Below are 23,075 nucleotides of genomic sequence, written 5' to 3' on the forward strand. Positions count from 1 at the left end.
GTGATAAGGGATACACGTCAACAATTGTCCAAAATTGAACATGAACTCTATAAGCTTCATCTGGAACTCGCTAAAACATATCCAAAATTCACTGCCCTTGAACAAAAGTCTTGGTCTAGAACGGAGAATGCAGTTAACCGTCATAAAAACACCCTTGCAGTTAAATTCGAAAAACTTCTTTTACAGTCTTCCAGTTCAAGTAGTTCAAAAAAATCTTCCCATTGTAAACATCAAGCCAATAGTTAATATTTCTAATGTTAGTCTTTCAGAAGAACAAGAGAGAATTCTAAAATATAATTTTAACTTCTCACAAACCTGTAAACCCTCGATTCCAAAGATTTTGGCTCCTATCGAAAAAGCTTTCAAGTTCAGTAAAGTTTCAGATTCACAGAAAGAAATGATTAGGCATCTTATCGCTCATAATGTGAAATTCAATAATAAACCTTTGAAACCAAATCTAACTGCGAGAGAAAGAGCTACAATGCGCGAGATTCATTCTAACCCGGATATTGTCATTTCAAAGGCCGACAAAGGTGGCCAGATAGTCGTCATGGATAAGAACACTTACATCGATGGTGTCACTAAACTCTTAAACGAAGGACCATATAATCCAATCCCTAAAGATCCTTCACCTTCGGACTTATCCAAAATAAAAACTGCGATCAAATCTTCGCAAATCATTTCAAGCAACTTAAAACATTCGCTTATCCCATCTGTTGCGAATTGTGCCAGATTATATGCTCTTCCCAAAATTCATAAAAGTGGTATTCCTTTCCGCCCTATTGTATCAAATTTAGGTACTGCCTCGTATCCATTAGCTAAATATTTAGTTTCTAGATTTTCCACTCTATTAGACAATAACATTTACACCATAAAAAATTCAATAGAGTTTGTAAAAAAGGTTAAAAACATTTCTCCTCGTAATTTACTCATGGTTTCTTTTGATGTAAAATCATTATTCACCAATGTCCCAGTGGAGGGTGCATTAAGATGTCTAGAAACCAGACTTCGCGAATTTCATTTCTCTTGCATCGAAATTGATGAGCTAATTTCTCTCACTCAACTCTGTTTGAAACAAACACATTTTGTTTTCCAAAATAAATATTACAAGCAAACTGAGGGATTAGCCATGGGTAGCCCCCTCAGTCCCATCCTGGCTGATATCTACATGCATTATTATGAATCAAAATTGTTTGAAACTTTAAACTTCCCGGCATGGTTCCGCTACGTAGACGATACTTTTACCCTGTTTGAAGGTAATAAAGATGATTTAAATAGAGTTCTTTCAACAATGAATTCTATTGATCCTGCTATTCAGTTCACTTTTGAACTTGAGACTTGCAATTCTCTTCCGTTTCTCGACATTCTGGTCACACGTAACACATCCAACTTCAGTACTACAGTTTACCGTAAACCTTCATCGGTTTGCCTTCCACCACACTTTAAATCATGTCATCCGACTAAACAAAAGTTAGCTTCATTTTATTCCTATGTTTTCCGTGCTCTTCAAGTTTGCTCCTCCAAACTAGCCCTTGATGAAGAACTAAATTATTTAAAAGCAATAGCTATTGACAGGGGCTTTTCACCCAACATTATTAATCAAGCAGTTAAAAAATTCTCATCTCAACACACTAAAAGCCCCACTCTTATTTTAGGAGATTATAAAAATTCTGTTGTCATTCCCTTCTTTCCATCAATTAGCTATAAAGTTGCACATATTTTGCAGAAATTTAACTTTCGGGTTGTTTACTCTCCCATCAATAAAATTCCAACTTCTATACTCAAGGACCCCATTCCGGATATGAATTCCTGGGGTATTTATAGGATTCCTTGCCAGTGCGGTTTAATTTACATTGGCCAAACTAAGAGAGCCTTAAAATTTCGCGTCAAAGAACATGAGGCATATGTTAGAAAAAAGGAAACACAGAAGTCTTCTGTTGCTCAACATTGTTGGTCCGAAAATCACACTTTCAATTTTTCTGCTGCCAAAATTATTCAAAAAACATCTTCCATTGGAGAACTGGATTTTCTAGAGGCATTTCACATTCATAAAAATCTTTCTGTTCTAGTTAACGATCCTAATTCCAATCCAAATTTGCCTTCGGCTTTTAGGGAAATTATGTTTTAGTTCTGGTTTCGCCAACAGATGGCGCCACTTGCTTATTCTTGTCCAGGCTTTCTTATCTTATCTAAACATCATTTCCTATCTTGTTCATTTGCGGTTTTGCAGCTGAAGATGATGGTTCGGTAAAACCATCGAAACTAGTCCTGTGAAAATTTTGTGAATTAACGCTGATTTTTGTTGTTTGACTTCTGAATCAGTATTTATTCGGCGTGTTATTGTGTCTTAATTACTTGAGCTTAGGTAAAATATTAAGTATTATCTTAAGAACCCCTTCGCAATTTATCATGACAGTGGTAATTTTCAATTAAGGTTTAAATTTTTGTAAAATGTTCGTTTGTTTTTCGGTTCTTTCAATTATATTTATGCACAAAGTTAATTAAACTATCTGTAAAAAGCTTAAAAATTGTGTATGTATATAAAGCCTCCTTTCTTTCAGCTGTTTTGATTAACTAAGCAACATGATAAAGTTATATTTCCGACGAAAATTTAAAAATTCAGACGACTTTCCGACGATAACATCGAACGGAAAGCTCCGCCATGTTTATTAAGTGTCATGGCCTTCTACCTCTCGAAGGTCACGGAACGGCCCTGTACAGCGAACCCAGTTTATACTAAACCCCCAGATCTAACAAACTATCTGGTCTCGTCCAATTTCCTATACATTTTACACTTAATGTTACTTTATACGGTTATCTACGGTTTCAGTTGTTGAAAAATCAGATAACACACTTTGTGGAAATCTTGGACTGAAAAATTTTGTATAAAACATTTTTGAGGTCTTTCTGCAACTTTCAACTGGAAAATTCCCCTCTTTGCGGTTAGAATAGGAAAAACTACGTTTGGATTACTTCACCTTTGGCTGTGTTCTAAACAAAAGGCTATGGGAGAAAAATATAACACACCTTCTCGGAAAATCAGAATACACAATATACCTTAGGAAAACCTATTGTGTCACGCACCAAGCCAAAGAAACTTTGATCCATTGAGACAAAATGCTTTTAATTCCATTCTAGTTCTCAGAGTAATCAAACAGCACTCTGTTTAAGCTCGATGTTTATTTATAATTATAAATACTCGATTTAAATGTAAATGTGTAATCGGAAAGACACGTTTTTATGCTAAGTAATGTTTCGTGTAAGATTATTAAACTGTGTTGAAACCGAAAAACAACGAACCAGAAATTTAGCTGTTTCGTATAATAATAATTAACTTTTAATGCATCTTTTAATTAAAGTTACTATTAACATTTGTTAGGAGATATGACAATAATAATTATAAAGAAGCAGACGTTCTTATGTAATTTATCAATCAACTTCGACCCTTCAGATCGGATAGAGTGAAACAAATTCTCGGCACCTTGAAGTTTGTTAAAGAGGAGTTCGACACCAATATAGCGTTCATGGTCGCTGATGAGATGAAATGTAGTGGTACTGAAATTGTAACAATCTCGTTTGTTTAATAATAAAACTCAGTTTTTCAAAATTCTGCGTTGAAACATATAATGGTTTTTCAACTTAAGATTTGGAATGATCTCAATGGAAAAAAAAAAGAAAAAAAAAAAAAAAAAATCTGATGTATACACCACATGATTTCCTTGTACGGAATATTAAATTATACGCATTTGTTTCTTGCATTTCTTTTAAACTTATTGGATTTAATTAAATCTACTTCGCCGACAGCGCATAAACCACAATAGAATAAAGGCATTCTTTAAAATTCACTCTATTTGTTTAACATAGCGACACTCTGGCACTAGGTTCACTTAACAGTTGAGTATTTCTCATTCAATTAATTCAGTTTTCACTTCGCGACAAGAGAAAAATACATAAAAGCTCAAAATATCTGTATTAAAAATTACTAATTATTAAAAATTAAGTAAATCTTAAACACTTATTTCCTCGAAAAAATTCCAGAAATGATTAAGCATGATTTAATTCGCAACAATAAATGAAGGCGATATTTTTGTTGTTGCGAAGCTTAGTCTCTCTAGATTGGCAACAAATCCACAATTCTGCTGTTTCAAATGTAAACAAATATGTCCACCATGTTATTTAAAACTTAACCGCACTTAAACAGCTTTTAAATTGTTGATAATTGTACAAATATTGCATACAGATTTACTAAAGGCATAAAACCCTTAACCGGAAGATAAGAACAACATAATTCAATCATTTTTAAAGTAAAAAATGTACAATTTACAAACATATAAGAGTAAAGAAACTGAGATCACTGTGCCGAGTAACAGAGTGGATATATATATAAATATAGTATTTATATACGTTTGGTGCGGCCGATTGCAACCAAAATACGAGGTGCACATCTACATGTTATAGCAGTCCTATATACAAAATTTCAACGTTCTGACGCTACTCGTTTTTGAGTTATGCGAGATACGTACGTACGCACGCACGTACGTACATACGTTCGTACAGACGCCACGAAAAATTCTCTTCAGAATTAATTTTAAAGCAGTTTCATAATTTTTTTGAAGGAAAAGAGTATTTTATTCTGGCCTTACGTACAGATATCACGCAAAAACAGCGTTAAATTGCATTCGATTGCGGTCAAAATGGATATTTTCGTTGAAATATGCTGCCTGAAACTTTTCGCGATTACAATACTTCCTTTTTACTTCGCACAAGGAAGTAAAAATGTAGTATTGCATTGTTGCAGCATCTACAAACCCGCAAATTTTCAAGACAATCAGTTCATCGCAAAGTGATCAAAATTTTGCCCAAACGATGCAGAAACAGACTAAATAAAACAGCATATTGTAACAGACCTATTTAAGTGTAATTGAACTATTTTATTCACGCCATGAACTCACGAACTGTAACCGAACTATTTTATTTAAACGCCATCTCGTGGCGATATGAAAAAACGTCAGTCGACCTCCAGCCGCCATGATGATAGCTTACTATGTTATGTTATTCTCAATGTTTGATGTTCCATTTGGTATATGTTTCATTTTTTATGTATATTTCTTTTGTTTGTAACCGTTCCTGTGTGCTCTGTTAATAAATCCTTTTAAAGCTAGCCGGCATTAGTGTCTATTGAGGAACGGCTACATCACATTGGCGCCCAACTAAATTTGAATCCAAAATGGCGCAACAAAATGTTTAGAATTTCTGTTTGGCTTTAACAAGCTCTTACTCCCGAATTTAACTTTTAGTTGCTGGAGATCGGCTCAGTTTCTTTTCAGGTGTGGACTACTGGTCAAATATTCTGGAAACGAATTCTGTAATTAAAATTGTCATACCGTGCTGCTAGCACATCGAATCATCAACTGGACAATTTCAACGGAAAAGATAAGTTTCGTTTACATTATCGTTTAATCTGAGTTTAAAGTTCTTTTAAACTGATTATTTATTATAAGCTGCTTCTTAAAGCAAATATAAATTCTTTACTGAAATCTCATTTATTGAGACTACTTAAGAGTATTAAACGAAAGCAAACGGCTTTCTGTTAACCAAACGTTATTTCTTGAATTGTAATTTGTTATTTTAAAATGTTAATGCGCGTTATTTTAAAATGTTAATGCGCATATTAAATTAATTTGTAGATAATATTGTGTCACTGAATACATGTTTTGATGTTAAAGTTTGAATATATTCATTGACGTTGTTCATTAGAATTTATTAGTTTCGCTTCTGACATACAGCAGCAGATGTTTTCCCCCCGCGGAAATGTTTAGACTAGCGATGATTTATGATGTGTTTACGTCAAATCTTTTATTATTTTTATTTCCTTTGAGTGCTGTTGTTCCTTATTAAATGTTTTATTCTACATAAAATAAAATATTGTACTTGTTGATTTATCTTTCGACGAACATTTTGAGAAAATGATTATAGTATAATACTTTAAGAAAATACGATTGTTTTCCTTTAATGAATGCATGTCTTAAAAAATATTTCTTGAAGCGAAAGAAAATAATTATGAATAAAATCGAATGCCTATTTAAATAAAGTAAAACAGTTACTGTGTGTTGCTTAATCAGCTTAATATTTTGTTAGGATTAAGATTTCGAAGAATTCAGCTTAAATATAAAAGCTTATGGTAAGACATTTATGTATGTTTTGCTGAGTAGTAAACAATTTTTGAGCAATTTATTATATGTTATTTTCTTGATACAAATTGAATTTATGAGTGCATTTTATGATATTTTTACGACTCCGAAATAATAAACTTTGTGAGTATTATTGTTTACATTTATAAATACTATTTAATAGTGGTATATTAAATGTACGAGTAACATTGTTTACATTCATACATGCTGTTTAATAGAGGTATATACATTTTACTTAAAGGTATAATTATTAATTCTAAAATACTGTATTGTGAATAAAATCGAAATAACAACAAATTCAACTTCATCTTTTCCCTCCCCCCTGACCTCTCATATAATTATGGCTTACCTTGCCAAAGCACGAAAAGAGGATTTAAAAACTCTCGCTGCAGAACTGGGTTTCACTGTAAACGACACTATGCGAGTAATAGATCTTAAAGATCTTATTGTCAATTCTGACACTTATGATGAGGCTTTTACCAGGAATCTTCTGGAAACTTTAATCGAAACTAGACAACAAAAACAACGTGAAAGCAACGATCTGGAGACACGTCAAAGAAAAGAACAAGAACTTTTATTAGAATTGGAACGTTTAAAATTAAACCTGGCAGCTGCTAGCTCAAACCCTAACTATGTCGCCTTTGCTTCAAATGCAGCTATTGGAACAAATATTCAACACCTAATCCCTAAATTTACAGGAACTTCTGACATTGCAACCTACCTGCAAATTTTTGAAAGGCAATGTGAGAAAGTTAATATAAAACAAATAGATTACATCACTCATCTCCTACCTCTTCTGCCTATAGACATTTCGCAAATTATTTTAAGAGAACCAAAAGACAAATTAGACGATTATTCTTACATCAAGAAGATTCTGCTACAAAGATTCAAATTAAATGCTGAATCATTTCGAATTAAACTTACTACACACCAAAAACACCCTGGGTCTTTATGGAAAGATTTTACTTACGAATTAAACAATTATCTGGAAGAGTGGCTCCATAGTCTCGATGTTACAGACTTTGAATCACTCAAAGACTTGGTCCTGACGGATCAGCTTAAAAGAAGAGTCAGTAGTGACGTTAAGGAGCATTTTATTGATACTTGGGGAAAAATAAAGAGTTCATCTGAATTAGTACAGAAATTGGATGATTATGAAGCTGTACGTGTTAAAAATACGAACTATAAAACTGAACTTCCTGGCAGGCGGAACTATTCTTACAAATCGACTAATCCATCCAAACACAAAGTGGAAAATCGAACAAGTGACATACAGGGAACTCATAAAACCTTTTCAAATCGTGTTCAGCAACAAACAGAGGAAAAACGACCTCCTTTAACATGCTATGGGTGCGGAAAAACTGGTTTTATGAAGTCTAAATGTCCAGACTGTAACCCCCCGAAGACTTCAAATTCATCAAATTTTGGCACTATCCAAATCCGATCCTGTTTATCTTCCACTCGGACTGCTGTATTTCCAATTAGTATTGGTGGTGTTTCCGGTACAGCTTTCGCCGACACTGGTGCTAGTCACTCAATTGCAAGTGAATCCCTCTATCATATTCTGCAAAAACAAGATGCAGTATTTGAAAAGACAACACTAGAGATGTCTTTCGCTGATGGTTTGGTATCTGAAAAAGAGGTACTTCGCACCGAACAAATCATTCTTCTCGAAGGCAGAGAGTTCAAAACTCCGCTCCTTGTGTTGCCTGATGCCAAAAATAACTCGACTCTGTTAGGAATTGACTTTCTTCAAAAAGCTAAAATTGTTTTAAATCTTGCTGAAAATAAGTGGAACTTTTCTGATGAACCTCGAAGAAAATATAGCTTCGTGAAACCTCATCAATCCCAAGTACTGGAAGAAACCCCAGTTGTTGTAAACAACTGCCGACTACGAGAAAATGAAGGACAGCAATTAACTACAGCCCAACGGCTTGCAACTGATGCATTGCTTAACAAATATCACACTGTCTTCAAAGTAGGGGGAGAAGCCACTAATCAAAAGCCATCTGGTTTACTTCAAACTCCAGTCTATGCTCAACGTTTTGAGACCTTGTCAATTGATCTTTTCGGTCCCCTTCCTGAAACACCGTCTGGTGAAAAATGGATTTTTATTGTGCAGGACTGTGCTACGAAGTGGACAGAACTATTTGCTTTAAAGGAAGCCACGGCCAGAGAATGTGCCGCTATTCTTTTGGAGGAAGTTGCCCTTCGATTTGGGTTACCCAGGAAAATAATAAGTGATAATGGTACCCAGTTTACTAGTGCTGTTATGCAACAACTATGCTATATCTTGAACATTGATCGAAGTCTTACTCCTGTCTATCACCCACAATCTAACCCAGTTGAAAGGAAGAATAGAGATCTGAAACCACGTTTAGCAATACTTGTTGGTAACGACCATCAGTCATGGAAGGATAAACTGCCAGTAATAAGGTTTGCTTTGAATACAGTCAAATGTGATTCAACTGGACATTCTGCTGCTTTTCTTCAATTTGCACGAGAGTTACGAACCTTAGATGATGTAAAGCATGATATAAAAGCCGTAATTGAGAACGATAATTTTGTTCCCGAAATTACTCCATATTTGAAACGTTTTGCAAGAAATGTACAACAGGTACGAGAAAGAGTCGAAATGCATGAAGATAAGCAGAAACGATATGCTGACAAAAAACGAAGAGAAACACCGAAATTCGTTCCTGGAGATAAAGTTTGGGTCACCCTCCAACCAATCAGCAAAGGTCCACTGAAGAAAACTGCTAAATTGATGCCCAACAGAGATGGTCCTTATGTGATAGTGACTACAAGATCTCCAACCACTTATGATATTGCCGATCCTCATGAACCGGACAAAATTCTCGGCAAGTATCATGTTTCAGCCTTGAAACCATATCAAGATCGAAATAAGCAAAACTCAGCTCGTGTAATTCCAGTGGTTCCCTTAAAGAAAAGAGGACGCCCGAAACGTGTAATACCATTCGAATCTGCACCTGTTGCACAAGGTGCTGGTGATGCAAAATCTACTCCTCGTCAGACTGGAGCCCGTCCATCTGATTCTCCGCCCGCTGCACAAAGTAGACAAATGTCAGTTCCTGACTTCTTGCCGAGACGTCTATGAAGTCAGAGGGGGAGGATGTAACAGACCTATTTAAGTGTAATTGAACTATTTTATTCACGCCATGAACTCACGAACTGTAACCGAACTATTTTATTTAAACGCCATCTCGTGGCGATATGAAAAAACGTCAGTCGACCTCCAGCCGCCATGATGATAGCTTACTATGTTATGTTATTCTCAATGTTTGATGTTCCATTTGGTATATGTTTCATTTTTTATGTATATTTCTTTTGTTTGTAACCGTTCCTGTGTGCTCTGTCAATAAATCCTTTTAAAGCTAGCCGGCATTAGTGTCTATTGAGGAACGGCTACATCACAATATATATATATGAGTGCTAAATCTGACTGAGACGGAGTGAAATTCAACTGAGGAATACGTTTAATTTTTTTAAATTTATTTTAAGTTACTTTTCTTCATTTATTACTATTCTTCCAATTATTACTAAGCTGACGAATGACGAATGCCAGCCGAAGACCAGTTCAGGAAGGAGCTAATTTAAACAGAATTTAGAAAATTGTTAATTTCATATTTTTTATCATTCTTGAGGTAAGGTTTCATAACCTATGGGAATTGCAGAACTTATTCTTTAACGGATATTGAAATTTAAATGCGTTATAAAGGAATATAATATGATTTTCCAGATAAAATTAAGAAAAGTATCTTTCAAAAGGAAGGGATGTGAAAATGTGTATAAAACGTTAAAATTGAGAAGAAATTCCACCGCAAAAAAATTAACTAAAATTATACTGTTTTACACCTCGGGATATACAGATTGAAGAAACAAAATGATAAAAAAATATCCTTTTTTATAACAAAAGTAACGAAACAGAATATAAAAATAGCAGTAGACCCGAAATAATCAGCCTAATTATTTCGGAAAAAAAATCTTTTCAACAAAGATACATAAATAAATAACCCTACGTAGTGACTGTTAGAGAAATACATATGTCAGAGAAAGCAACATGGTGATAAAGTAATGATTCGATATATTTCGCACGCCATTTCCTCGTCATGTCAAGTTATAAATATTCCAAAAATTACCTAATTAAATATTTTATGCACCTTCTTTTAAAAGAGCTTTAAGAATTGATTTTATATTCTGCGGAAATTTTAGATTTTTATAACAGCTACAATTTTTAATTGTGGAATTTTATCGCAATAAAATGAATCTAAAAAATCTAGCGATATTTGAAATACCGATAAAATTAGAAAATTATGTTAAACATTCAGTGAAATCTTCATTTAAAATTATTTTTCCAAATCTGTCCGATGATGCATATTGTAAAATTTGGAGATTCTTTTAATGATACGAAAAAATATAAAAAGATATATACGAAAAATGGATAAAAAGTCGTTTTTGATATGAAATGGAAAAAATCTAAATCCAGTTTCGAAAACCATAGCTTCGGAGTGCACACCTTTATCTTCCGACCCATATAGGGTCTGAATTTCCTATATTTGTGTCTATCCGTCTCTGTTCTATGCGACGAAATCACATGATCAAAGATTCTTCACATTAGCTTACTATTACATTACCAAAACTGACAAATTATATAAAGATTTTCGTGAGTCCAGGAGAGAAAAAGAGACAATAGAGATGAGGAACTGTTTTTATTACTTTTAAATAGCTTAGGTATGTTTTTAATCCGTAAGAGACAGAAGAAATTTGAATCAAATAATAACACTTTGCCGGTAACAATACACTTTCGAGTAGGAGGTAAAAATATTTTGTTTCGGGTAGTGGCAATACATTCCTTTGAAATGGCAGAAGTTACCGAAAAGTTTGAAATATAAACAACATTCGCTGTGCTGGATCGCAAAACATAGTTTTTTAATCACCGAGTTTGCTAATCAAATTTCGTTATTTTCTGACAAAACGTTTTATCTAAAAAAAAATTCCAGAATCAATATCTGTGCTTCCATGAGAATTCATATCGTCGTCATCTTTTACTAATAGAGAATACATTTATTCCTTTAATGCTATCATGTTGATGGTAATATTTAGAAAGTATCATTTTTCAAACTACCTAAACATGAAATTGGCAAAACTCATGAAAGATATATCGTTCACAAACGAATTTTGAAGTTTGAATTTTCACTTCAAATTGTACCCTCACAGCAGATTACATCAGCTATTAGATTCACCGTCTTGCCTTCCATTGTTCGCTTTCTATCTGGCCTTGGCTCTTTAAGGCCCATCCACACGAGTACGCTCGCGACGTAGCTGACGCAACTTTTTTGACGCCAACGTAAATTAGCATTACGCAGATGACGTTAAACTGAAGGCCCGTCCACACGAGTACGCTCGAAACGTAGCTGACGAACGCGCTTTTACGTTACCAGCGTAAAAACGTCCAAACGAGGACGCTTGCGAAGAGTGCGTTTAACCAATATAATTATTTTCGCAATAACTACGTGACGCTATAATACAGCGTAAATAGAGCTGTATCTTATTACTTCGCTGTGCTTCTGTATGTATGCGGCAAGTTTTCCGAATCAGATGATTTTTTTTTAATCTGAAACTTTACTATTAAGTGCAATTATTAAGCAGAGGCAAAACCGCAAAAATGGCAAAAATGGGTCCGAAAGATTTATTTAGAGCGACCTGTACAAAGAGATTTTTTTTTTTTTTTTTTTTTTTTTTTTTTTTTTTTTACTGCCTCTTTTGCGAAATGAACATCCGGAATTATTAAATTCCTACAATTAGCTCACACTCTCCCTATATCTTGTTCAAATTTTCAGTACATGAAATGCTTTTTATTCATCCACTCAAGTTCAAATACAATTTTTTAAACTTGTAGTGAATGACACCTGATGTTAATACAGCATTTTCACATATTAAAATTTTTAATTTTAAAAAATTCTGTTTGTATTTTTATTTATTTATTTTGTATTTTGTATTTTTTTTTTTATTTATTTATTTTATTTTTATTTTTCTTTGTGGACCTAAGTAGAAATTGACTTAATTTTTTTTTTTTTTGTATATTACTTGTTTTTTAATTACTTCAGGATGAGTATCGACCAGTTTGACAGACTTGCAGATTCTATGATTCTATATTGTATGAAAATTAGGGTTTATAAAATTGGTTTGGAATACAGTATATAAAGAGAATTAAATTACTTAATTCTCTTTATATACACCATCCACCATATAATACTGTGACTTGCCTCTCGACCGTTTAATCGGAAGAGAGGTCAATTGTAATTTATTTTATTATTTAAAAGAGACTGGCTTTTATTACCTAATGTAATTTGTTTTGAAGACTGGGACTTGAATTTTAATGTGTGCTTTTAACTTGTGTTTATATGACTTCATCCTCTGGATTTGGTACATTTATCTACTTGTTTTTATTTATTGAATTTTATAGTCATCAATTGTAATCATCCCATCTTGTGTTTGGCGCTTCATAATCATCTCTGGTTTTTGCGCCATAATCACTCACTCACTCACTCACTCACTCCCACCATATAATAAAACAAACTTCCTGTTTTTTAACTACCCCTCCCTTGGTCTTTTGTTTTTCTTTTTATTTATTTTTGAATTTAGAATGAAGTTCAAACTTTGGACAGTTTATGAGAAATTATGTGCATGATAAAATATGTAATAAAGTAAAAATAAAGAGAGAATCTATAGATAATATATAATAAAGAGATGCAGATATATTATTACATAAGGTTTTCTATTTGCGATGTACATCTTTAAACTAAATTAAAAACAATAATAATAATGAATAAAATAAGAAATGTAAACAATAATAATAGGTAAAATAAGAATATAATGATTCATTACTAAATATAAGAAACGTTTCAAAATGAGAAAAGCTAACAAAATTACATACTGTGTACGGGTGTTGTTCGAACTCACAACCTTTCCATTTGCAAAGCAGCGCGCTGACCACTCAGCTATCTGTGAGAGTAGTGTTTGTTAAAAATAATGTAACAAGTAGAAGTCGCTGCAAAGGTAATTTAATTAAACTTCAATAAATGATTGCTGTATGACACAAGTTGTAAGTTTCCTCCAAAATTTCGTAATTGTATTTTATTGAATACTCTTTCACAGTCAACTGCATTGTTTTAGAAGTTGTTATATTGCTGAAGTTAGTTTTTGGTGTATTTAATATTGGGATATTTACAGAGCTTTTTATTACACATGATATAGCCAATATTTATAATAATTAAGGAGAATTTTGTAAGGCAGAAACTTTGATTTCGTAGAAACTGTAATTTATTTAGGTTTCTATTACTTAACGGTGTTATAAATAGGTGAAGCATATGGATATACTGGTTGGATCATTGCTTTATAAATATACAGTTTACCCCTTTAATGAGAATTTTAAATTTATACCAATATATACGGTTTGAGAAATCTGAAGACGGCGTGAACAGTGCTGATTATTTTATTGCTGTATACAGTTATGATATTTCTAAGCAAAAACTCATCTCTGTGTGGTTCTTACGCCATATTGAAACGGGTAAGCTATAAGGTTTCCTGATTATGACACGTGATAAGAACTCGGTTGGCTATTGGCTCGCGGGCGAAAAAGGTAAATAGCTGTACGTCTTCTGCGTCACGCGAATTGACGCGCCAAAGCGGAGGTGTCTGCTTGACTAGGAATTCTTTCTAAAAATTTTTAAATTAACAAGCACTTCACGGGCCTAACCCGGCGACCCTTAACTATTTCTGTACTTCCACATGCCCACCGGACCTAATTCGGCCTCGTTTCTCGGTTTTATATCCGTGCTGCTATAGGTAACATGCTCCTCCACTTGCCAAGACCTCATCTTTTCATAAAACACGGTCCAGACAATTAAAAGACAGAATTACAATAGATTTAACGTTTCTATATTATTTTATCATTTAACTTAAACTATTTAATTATTCAACTTTAAATTAATATTCTAATCTTTAAAATCTAGCTCCCTCATATGCTACTCAAAACACTTTTACTATATGAATTTTTGTTCCAGCAACCTGCATATATACAAGCTTGCATATCTTCAGACATCATCTGTAATCAGGTAAATCAGTTTAATCCTGTCCCTATTTTTATTCCTTCCCCTTTTTAATCCTTTTCCTCCCCACTCTTTCCTTTAACTCTCTTGAAAAACTTCTCCGTCTTTTCTACAGTTAACTTTCTTCACGGTTCTTTCCGCTTCAAAAGTTGCTCCTATTCTTCCCTCGCCACGGGCGGTAGGAGAACTTTTTTCGCCTCTTGAACCTTTTCCCCCTTCCTTTTCGTTCCTCCTTCCCTCGCTCCGAGCTTTAGTCGCAAGACTCTCTCCCCCCCCCAGCCCATCCCCAAGGCATTAGCAACTACTGCGGTTTTCCGTATTACCTAATATACCTTTCCCAAGCCCTGGAAAATTATGTTTCCCGGCTGACTGTCTTCCAATCTTTCCGATTCCATTAATGCAACGCATTCAGGAATTCGCCTTTATTCATCACCTCTCTCTCTTTCAACCTAGTAAAACAGGTTGGAAGCAGAAAGAATTTATCGTCCATAGTGTCGACTCCTTATTCACTTCCTTCCCCCGTAAACCCTTAATGGTCTCCTTCATTACCCTTCAGCCAGTGCTTTGTCTTAATCACCTCAGTTTTCCTTAACGAAGTTGTGGAGGTAATTGCATTAAGTTGCAAAGGTACTCCGGAAAATATCGCCTTGGGCCTTGGGCGAATTGACGCAGGCGTCAAAAAAGTATCGTCAATACGTCGGGAGCGTACTCGTGTGGACGGGCTTTGAGTTCGCTCTTGTTCAACTTTTTCCCCGCGACGCGCGCGAATAGCCAATAGCCGACCGAGTTCTTATCACGTGTCATAATCAGAAAACCTTCTTGCTAGGGAAGGCCCAAGAGCACCTGTCAAAAAGACAAGAATGCACCTGCTAAATGTGCAAATTGTTGTCTAGACCACACAGCTTCATTTAAAGGTTGTGAAAAGTTTCCGAAGCAAGCTAAAAAAGAACAAATCAAATCATATGCTGATAGGTTTATTATCAATAAGTCTTTTGCTGAAGCCATCAAAGCTAATAACAATCCTTCTCCAAATCTTATTGCAGAAGCAAAAAAGATATTTGATGACCTTAATACTCTAGTCACCTTCCTGAAAAACTCAGGAATACAACTCCTTGCGCAAAACATCCGTCAAAATGCCACTAATACAGTATCAGATGAAACTAATTCTGACCAGCATATTCAATAAGTCAGATTCGCTTAAACTTTGCTATTGGAATGCTGCTGGCATTGTTAACAAAATTGATGAACTTTCGGACTTTTTTATAGAATATAACATAGATATTGGCATGATCTCTGAAACGCATGTTGTTCCTGCCGATAGACTGTATATTGCTAATTATCGCACCTACAGAGGTGATAGACTTTCACAAAGAAGAGGAGGAGCTGCAATTTTTGTTAAAAACTCTCTGCAATCCTGTCTTGTCTCGACAAACTCTGCTTCTGGATTCGAAAGTGTGACTGTTGCTGTTATACTCCCACAATTTGGTACCATCCATTTTTACGGCTATTTATAATCCACCACGAAACCGACTTTCTGAAAATATGTTAAAAAACTTACTTCCTGAAGATCAGCAAGTTATTATTGCCGGAGACATGAATGCTAAGCACCTTGAATGGGGATGTCGTCGTTCTAACACCAATGGACGTATTATGCATAATTTTATCTGCAATCATCCTGTCGCATTACATGTACCTTCTGAAGCCACTTATCGTCCTGCCTCTCCAAATCTCTCGGACATCTTGGATATTATCCTTACAAATACTTCTATCCCTATTTCCTTGGAAGTCAAGGCAGAACTTACATCTGATCATGTACCTGTCATTGCTTCTCTTGGTGTTTCTAAAGAAGACCCTCCTATTACAAGAAATAATACTGACTGGATTACTTTTCACAATATCTTAATCAAACATCCTCCTATTTTCACTTCACTTTCTACCAAACAGGATATCGATCTTGCCATTCATATCTTCACTGACAGTATACTGAAAGCTTTCAGAGATGCTACAGTTACCATTCAATTAACTAACAATAATATTCGACTTCCTCGCAGTATCAGAGACATTATCAAAGAAAGAAACCGATTGCTGAAGCTTTGGCACCGTAACTGGGACCCTGCCCTTAAAAGAGAAATCAATATTTTTAATAGAAGAATCAAGAAACTTATCACTGATTTTAAAAAGGAAACAAGAGAAGATTTTATATCTAAACTTAATATTAATGATGGTTCTCTGTGGAAGTATCTTCAAAATCTTAAAAGAAGTAGTATTAATAATAGACCTATTCATACGGATACTAAAATTGCCTACTCACTTAAAGATAAAGTCGATATTTTCGCTGAATACCTGGAAAAGCAGTTTACTCCTAATATGGAGCCTATGAATCAGACCTTTAAAGATGTTCTCGAAAACTATGTGTATTCCTGGCTTCATTCTTCTTCGGCTCATAATATCCCAAGGCTTACTTCTCCTATGGAAATTACTAATATTATTAAATATCTCAACATCAAAAAAGCTCCTGGAAGTGATCAAATTACAAATAAAATGCTTCGTAACTTACCTAGAAAACTTATCAGTAAATTCGCTAGTATTCTCAACGCTTGTCTTGCTCTCAACTATTTCCCTGATCCTTGGAAGCAAGCCAAGATCTTTCTTCTTCCCAAACCGGGTAAAGATGTGACCAAGCCTGATGGCTATCGCCCTATCAGTTTGTTATCCAGCCTTGGTAAAATTTATGAAAGACTTATTCTCACTAGATTGGAACCTTTTCTTCACCTGCTACCTAATGATCAGTACGGATTCAGAAAAAACCTCAGTACTACTCGACAACTAGTAAGAATTGTAGAATTTGTGGGATCTGCATTCCATAACAAGCAAAGTGTTGCGCTCCTTATGCTGGACGTGGCAAAAGCCTTTGACCGCGTCTGGCATGAGGGGCTCGTCTTCAAGCTTATCAACTTGGGACTTCCTAGAGAGCTCATTCTTCTGATCTTCTCCTTTTTGCAAAACCGCACTTTCTTCGTCGCTCAAGGAAATGAAAAATCCAATTCAAGACCTATAAGATCCAGCGTCCCACAAGGAAGTATTCTCGGTCCAGTACTATATCTTTTCTACATATCAGATTTTCCTCACCCTGGTTTGGACAATTACTCTCTGTTAGCATGTTATGCCGACGATACGGCGATTGCAATTAAATCCATGCAAGCTAATCATGCAATAGACAAAATGCAAAATTACCTCTATGCCGTAGAAGACTGGTGCACAAATTGGCGAGTAAAAATCAATGCTAGCAAGTCACAACTTTTAATTCTTAGCAAAACTAAGAAAAACATTATTTTTAAAGACCTATACCTTTTTCAGGAAGCTGTTCCTCTGGTCACAAAGGCCAAATACTTAGGAATTATTTTGAACCAAAGGCTCACATGGTCTAATCACATTAATAGTGTCAAGAGCAAAGCCATGGGCATAATATGCAGATTTCTCCCGGTCATTGGAAAATATTCAAATCTTAGCTTGCGTACCAAAAAACATATATATACCACTTGCATTCGACCGATACTTTGTTATGCTGCTCCTGCTTGGAACACGGTCACTCAAACTCAACTGCATCAATTACAGGTAGTGCAAAACAAATTTCTGCGCATTATTACTGACTCTCCCTATCTTATCCGCAATAAACTTTTACACAGAGACTTAAAACTTGAGACGATTCCAGATTACATCAGAAGATCTAATGAAAAATTCTTCAACAAAGCTGTGCAATGTGACTTTGTTAATTACTCCCAAGTTTTTAATTATGAAATTCTCTTCGAAGATAGAAGCGTCAGACCACTTGCAGCCCACACCTTCATGGGAGGAGACGACAACTTTTTCACTTAGATCCTCAATTGTTAGCTATTTACACTTCCAATGCATCTGATTCTGATTGAAGTTCTTCTGTTGCTTCGTTGTATAATTGTATTTAAATTGTGTTGTATAGTTGTTTTGTATTGTGTTGTATTTAGCACTACTGATTGATGTTGTTTAATTATATTTGAATTTGTCATTGGAACTATTGCTGTAGTGTATCTTCTCGTATTGTTGTCATTGATTTCCATTGTCTTGGGTCCTCCTTGAAAGCTATGATCGCTCGTCACCTTTTGCGAATTTGTCCGATTGGATTGTCTTGCTCCTTTTGGTACTTCTCTTCTTCCCCTTATCTCCGTTTTCTCATCTGAGATTTTCTCCACGTCCGGATTTATTTATGTCAAGTGCCCTTGGGCTTTAATTTTGGAACCGGCAACATTGCTCTTCGCAATAGCTCGGTCAATTATAGAGTCTAAGTCTAAGTCTAAGGCCCAAGAGCGATGCGCAGTGCAGGGAGAAAGTTATGCCACATACGCATGACGTCATGTGGGTGACAGCGTTAGTTCTTGGCGTTTGTTTACTTTCGTTGCATCAACAGTTTGATTTGATTTGTGTTGTTAATTTGCTATTATACCTAGGCGGAAGTCGCAAATTGTGCTATAGCGTTGTGTCAGAATTTACACGTTAATACGTTTTTTGACGGAAAACACTGTTTACAACCAGATAAAATAACTATTTTTTTAATGAATTTATGTAGTTTTCATACATAACTGTGATGTAATTTTACATTTATTTTTCATTTTACTGCTATTTTACATTTAAATTGAAAAATTTCTCATTTTAAATCATTTTTTATCATAATCTTCATTTTGTGTATGAGACTTACATCGTAGTGAGATATTTAAACTCAGTGTCATGTTTACCAATACTGAGTACCTGAATGATTAGTTAATAAATTCGCGTATCCAACTTCATTCACATGTTTTGGTTACTTTCTTTACATCCCAAACGTAATTCTATGTATTGAAGCAGCGTCTGGGTTAAGCTTTGCGAACTAAGTAAACTGATACATGCCTCACCGTGAGGAAAGAACAATTTCTCGACCACACTATGATGCAAACATCGAATGAGTGAGTGACATATTTCCTTCACTGTTATTTAACTGATGCATACAGGTATGTGTGATGTAATTTAATTGATATAACTTACACATGCTTGAACCTGAAGGAAAACAAATCTGTGTATAATGCTAGAATACAAATAGCGAAAGAGTAAGTAAGATATTCTGTTCAGTGTTATTTAACTGCTGCATATGTTTTAATTTTGATTCCATATAACTTGTTTTTAATTATAAGAGAAAGAAAAATAATTCAATATTGAACACATATTTCGAGTATAACAAAAGTATTTTAAGAAACAACCTGATAAAAATACATTAGTAATTAAAAATATTTAATTTGTGTACAGGCTGAATTGAAATTAAGATGTGGTGGTGTATTTAATTATGGCAAAGCACACTAGGGTTATCTGCGTAATAGGTGTGATGTCTTCGTGGAGGACTTTAAAGAACCTTGCCTTCTTGCTTAACCGTTTCAATATGGCGTCCGAAACAAACAGAGATGCGTTTTTCCTTAGAAATATCATAACTGTATACAGCAATAAAATAATCAGCATTGTTCACGCCATTTTCAGATTTCTCAAACCGTATATATTGGTATAAATTACAAATTCTCATTAAAGGCGAAAACTGTATATTTATAAAGCAATGATCCGACCAGTATATCCATATGCTTCACCTATTTATAACACCGTGAACCTAAATAAATTACAGTTTCTATGAAATCAAAGTTTCTGCCTTAACAAAATTCTCCTTAATTATTATAAATATTAGCTATATCATGTGTAATAAAAAGCTCTATAAATATCCTAATATTAAATACTCCAAAAGCTAACTTCAGCAATATAGCAACTTCTAAGCAAGCTGCTTTGCAAATGGAAAGCTGGTGAGCTTTAACTTCACCCGTAGACAGCATATAATTCAGTTAGCTTTTCTCATTTTGAAACGTGTTTCTAAATATTTAATCATGAATCATTATATTCTTATTTTACCTATTATTATTGTTTTCATTTCTTATTTTATTCATTATTATTATTGTTTTTAATTTAGTTTAAAAATGTGCATTGCAAATAGAAACCCTTATGTAATAATATATCTGCATCTCTTTATCATATATCATCTATAAATTATCTCTTTATTTTTACTTTATTGCATATTTTATCATGCACATAATTTCTCATAAACTGTCCAAAGTTTGAACCTCATTCTAAATTCAAAAATAAATAAAAGGAAAAACAAATTGGTTTTATTATATGGTGGATGGTGTATATAAAGGGAATTAAGTAATTTAATTCTCTTTATATATTGTATTCCAAACCAATTTTATAAATCCTAATTTTCATACAATATAGAATCTGCAAGTCTGTCAAACTGGTCGATACTCATCCTGAAGTAATTAAAAAAACAAATAATATACAAAAAAAAGTCAGTTCCTACTTAGGTCCACAAAGAAAAATAAAAAAAATCCAATAAATAAATAAATAAAAATAAAAACTGAATTTTTTTAAATTTAAAATTTTAAAAAATTAATATGTGAAAAAGCTGTATTAACATCAAGTGTCATCAAATACAAGTTTAAAAAATTGTATTTGAACTTGATGACAAAAAAAGTATTTGATTAACGACTGAAAATGTGAACAAGATACACGGTGAGTGTGAGCTAATATTAGGAATTTAATAATTCCGGATATTCATTTCGCAAACGAGGCATTAAAGGAAAAAAAATCTCTTTGAACAGGTCGCTCTAAATAAATCTTTCGGAACCATTCTCGTCAATTTTTTGCGGTTTTGCCTCTGCTTAATGAAGTAAAGTTTCAGCTATCAAAAAATCATCTGATTCGGGAAACTTGCCGCAAACATATAGAAGCACAGCTAAGTAACAAAATACAGCTCCGTTGACGCTATATTAAAGCACCAAGTGCTTTTTGCGCAAAATAATTCTGTTACTTAAACGCACTCTTCGCAAGCGTACTCGTTTGGACGCTTTTTCGCTGGTAACGTAAAAGCGCGTTCGTCAGCTACGTTTCGAGCGTAGTCGCGTGGACGGGCCTTTAGAGCACAGAATTTGTAAGAGAGATTTACAGATTCTTTGTTTAGAGCCCTTGTGATGATGCATGGTCACGTCCCTCTTCTCACCTTTGACCTTTCCGCCACTTGTCCAGAGTACTCTACGTCATCGGCCTATGGCAAAATTGTTACTGAGCCGGATACGTCGAGCTACCCGCGATATCCCGGAGATACCTGCACTGACTAGACTGACTCCAATGGAAGTGTACAAAATAACAGATAAAGAATATGAGTAAAATCACAATGTTTGCTGACAGAGAGTGAATACTAATTCAGAAGTCAAACAACAAAAATCTGCGTTATATTTTCAAATTTTCACAGGACTAGTTTCGATAATTTTACCGAACCACCATCCTCAGCTGCGGAAGAGCAAATGAATTATTGTGTCTTAATTAGAGAGTGAATAGTTAAGAGCAGGGTGCTTCGAAATGTGCCATTCTCTGCTGGGCCGGATGCCTTCCTGCATTTATTTCAGAAGAAATAAATGATTCGAAATAATCCAATCGCTTAATAAATGTAAATAATCAAGTGCAACTAATTCTGTTCCGTTGCGAAGAACTGAAATTAATTACTCTGTTATTGAGGATGGTGCAATAAAGTGTAAATAAGCTGACGTATTGATTCCGCAACATTTTATTCTTGCTGTCCTAATGTTAAGTTTTTAGAAAACACATCAACATTTTTGCTATATTTATCAATTTTTGTACAAATACTCACATATAAATAAGCGATTAAATAATGAATTGTTAAACAGATGAGTCCTGCAATTGTATGTAATGATAAATGAAATAAACATGTGAAAAGGATGAAACGTCTGTCAAATATTTAGATTAGATCCTATTAAATGACTAAAAGAGGAATTAAAATGAAATTCAGCGAGTATTATTAAATTTACTTATCGTCATTAAATTATCGGACCACATATGTGAAGCTTAAACCTAAAAAGTGCATTGATTTCTTTAAAATCCTTAAAGTTCTTGAGCAGTAACAATTTTGAGACATAATTTAAAGATTTTTTGTAATCTAGAACGATAACAGTCTAAAAAATAGTTATTTGTCAAACCGCGGGAAAGGTAAATTGAATACTTGGCATTAATTTTATTGCCTATAGTTGGTTAACTGATAGCGATAAAATACAACTATCGATTTAAGGCGATAAATGTGTTCGATAGGAATTTTAAAAGAGAGAGTGGTTCCGCGAAAATAAATGAGGATTTATAAGTACGTGAACCTGCTTTTAAATAACGCTTAAAATTTAATAAATGAAAACAAAGTTTTGAAGCTGATGTCTGTTTTATGGTAGAAGGCAATTGCAAGAATTTTATTCTAATTTTTTTTTTTTTTTTTTTTTTTTTTTTTACTTAAGCATACAAATCATTAATAGTATTAAAACGTGACTATAAACGCGTTTATTCCGCCGGCAGTTTCCGTTTATCTTTTAAACTGGTTTATTTTAGGATCTATATCTTGAATAAATTTTGCGCAAATACTTCGCTTTTATTTTCTGTTTCTTATATTTTTAAGCACAACTCACTTTGCATTACTGTATAACTATTATATAACATAATTATATTTGTTTTTATTTACACCGTATCATTTTATTTTTTACTTATTTATTACATATAATTAAGGGTCAATAAATACATACTTATTTGCATGTTAAGAAGCTTGAAATATTCACGACTGGTGTTATTCTGTGCGAAATCGAAAATAAAAGCTTCAGAA

The sequence above is a fragment of the Stegodyphus dumicola genome, chromosome 1 (assembly GCF_044657685.1).
Source record: "Stegodyphus dumicola isolate Sdum_Otavi_A_Nest chromosome 1, ASM4465768v1".
Classification (NCBI taxonomy): Eukaryota; Metazoa; Arthropoda; class Arachnida; order Araneae; family Eresidae; genus Stegodyphus; species Stegodyphus dumicola.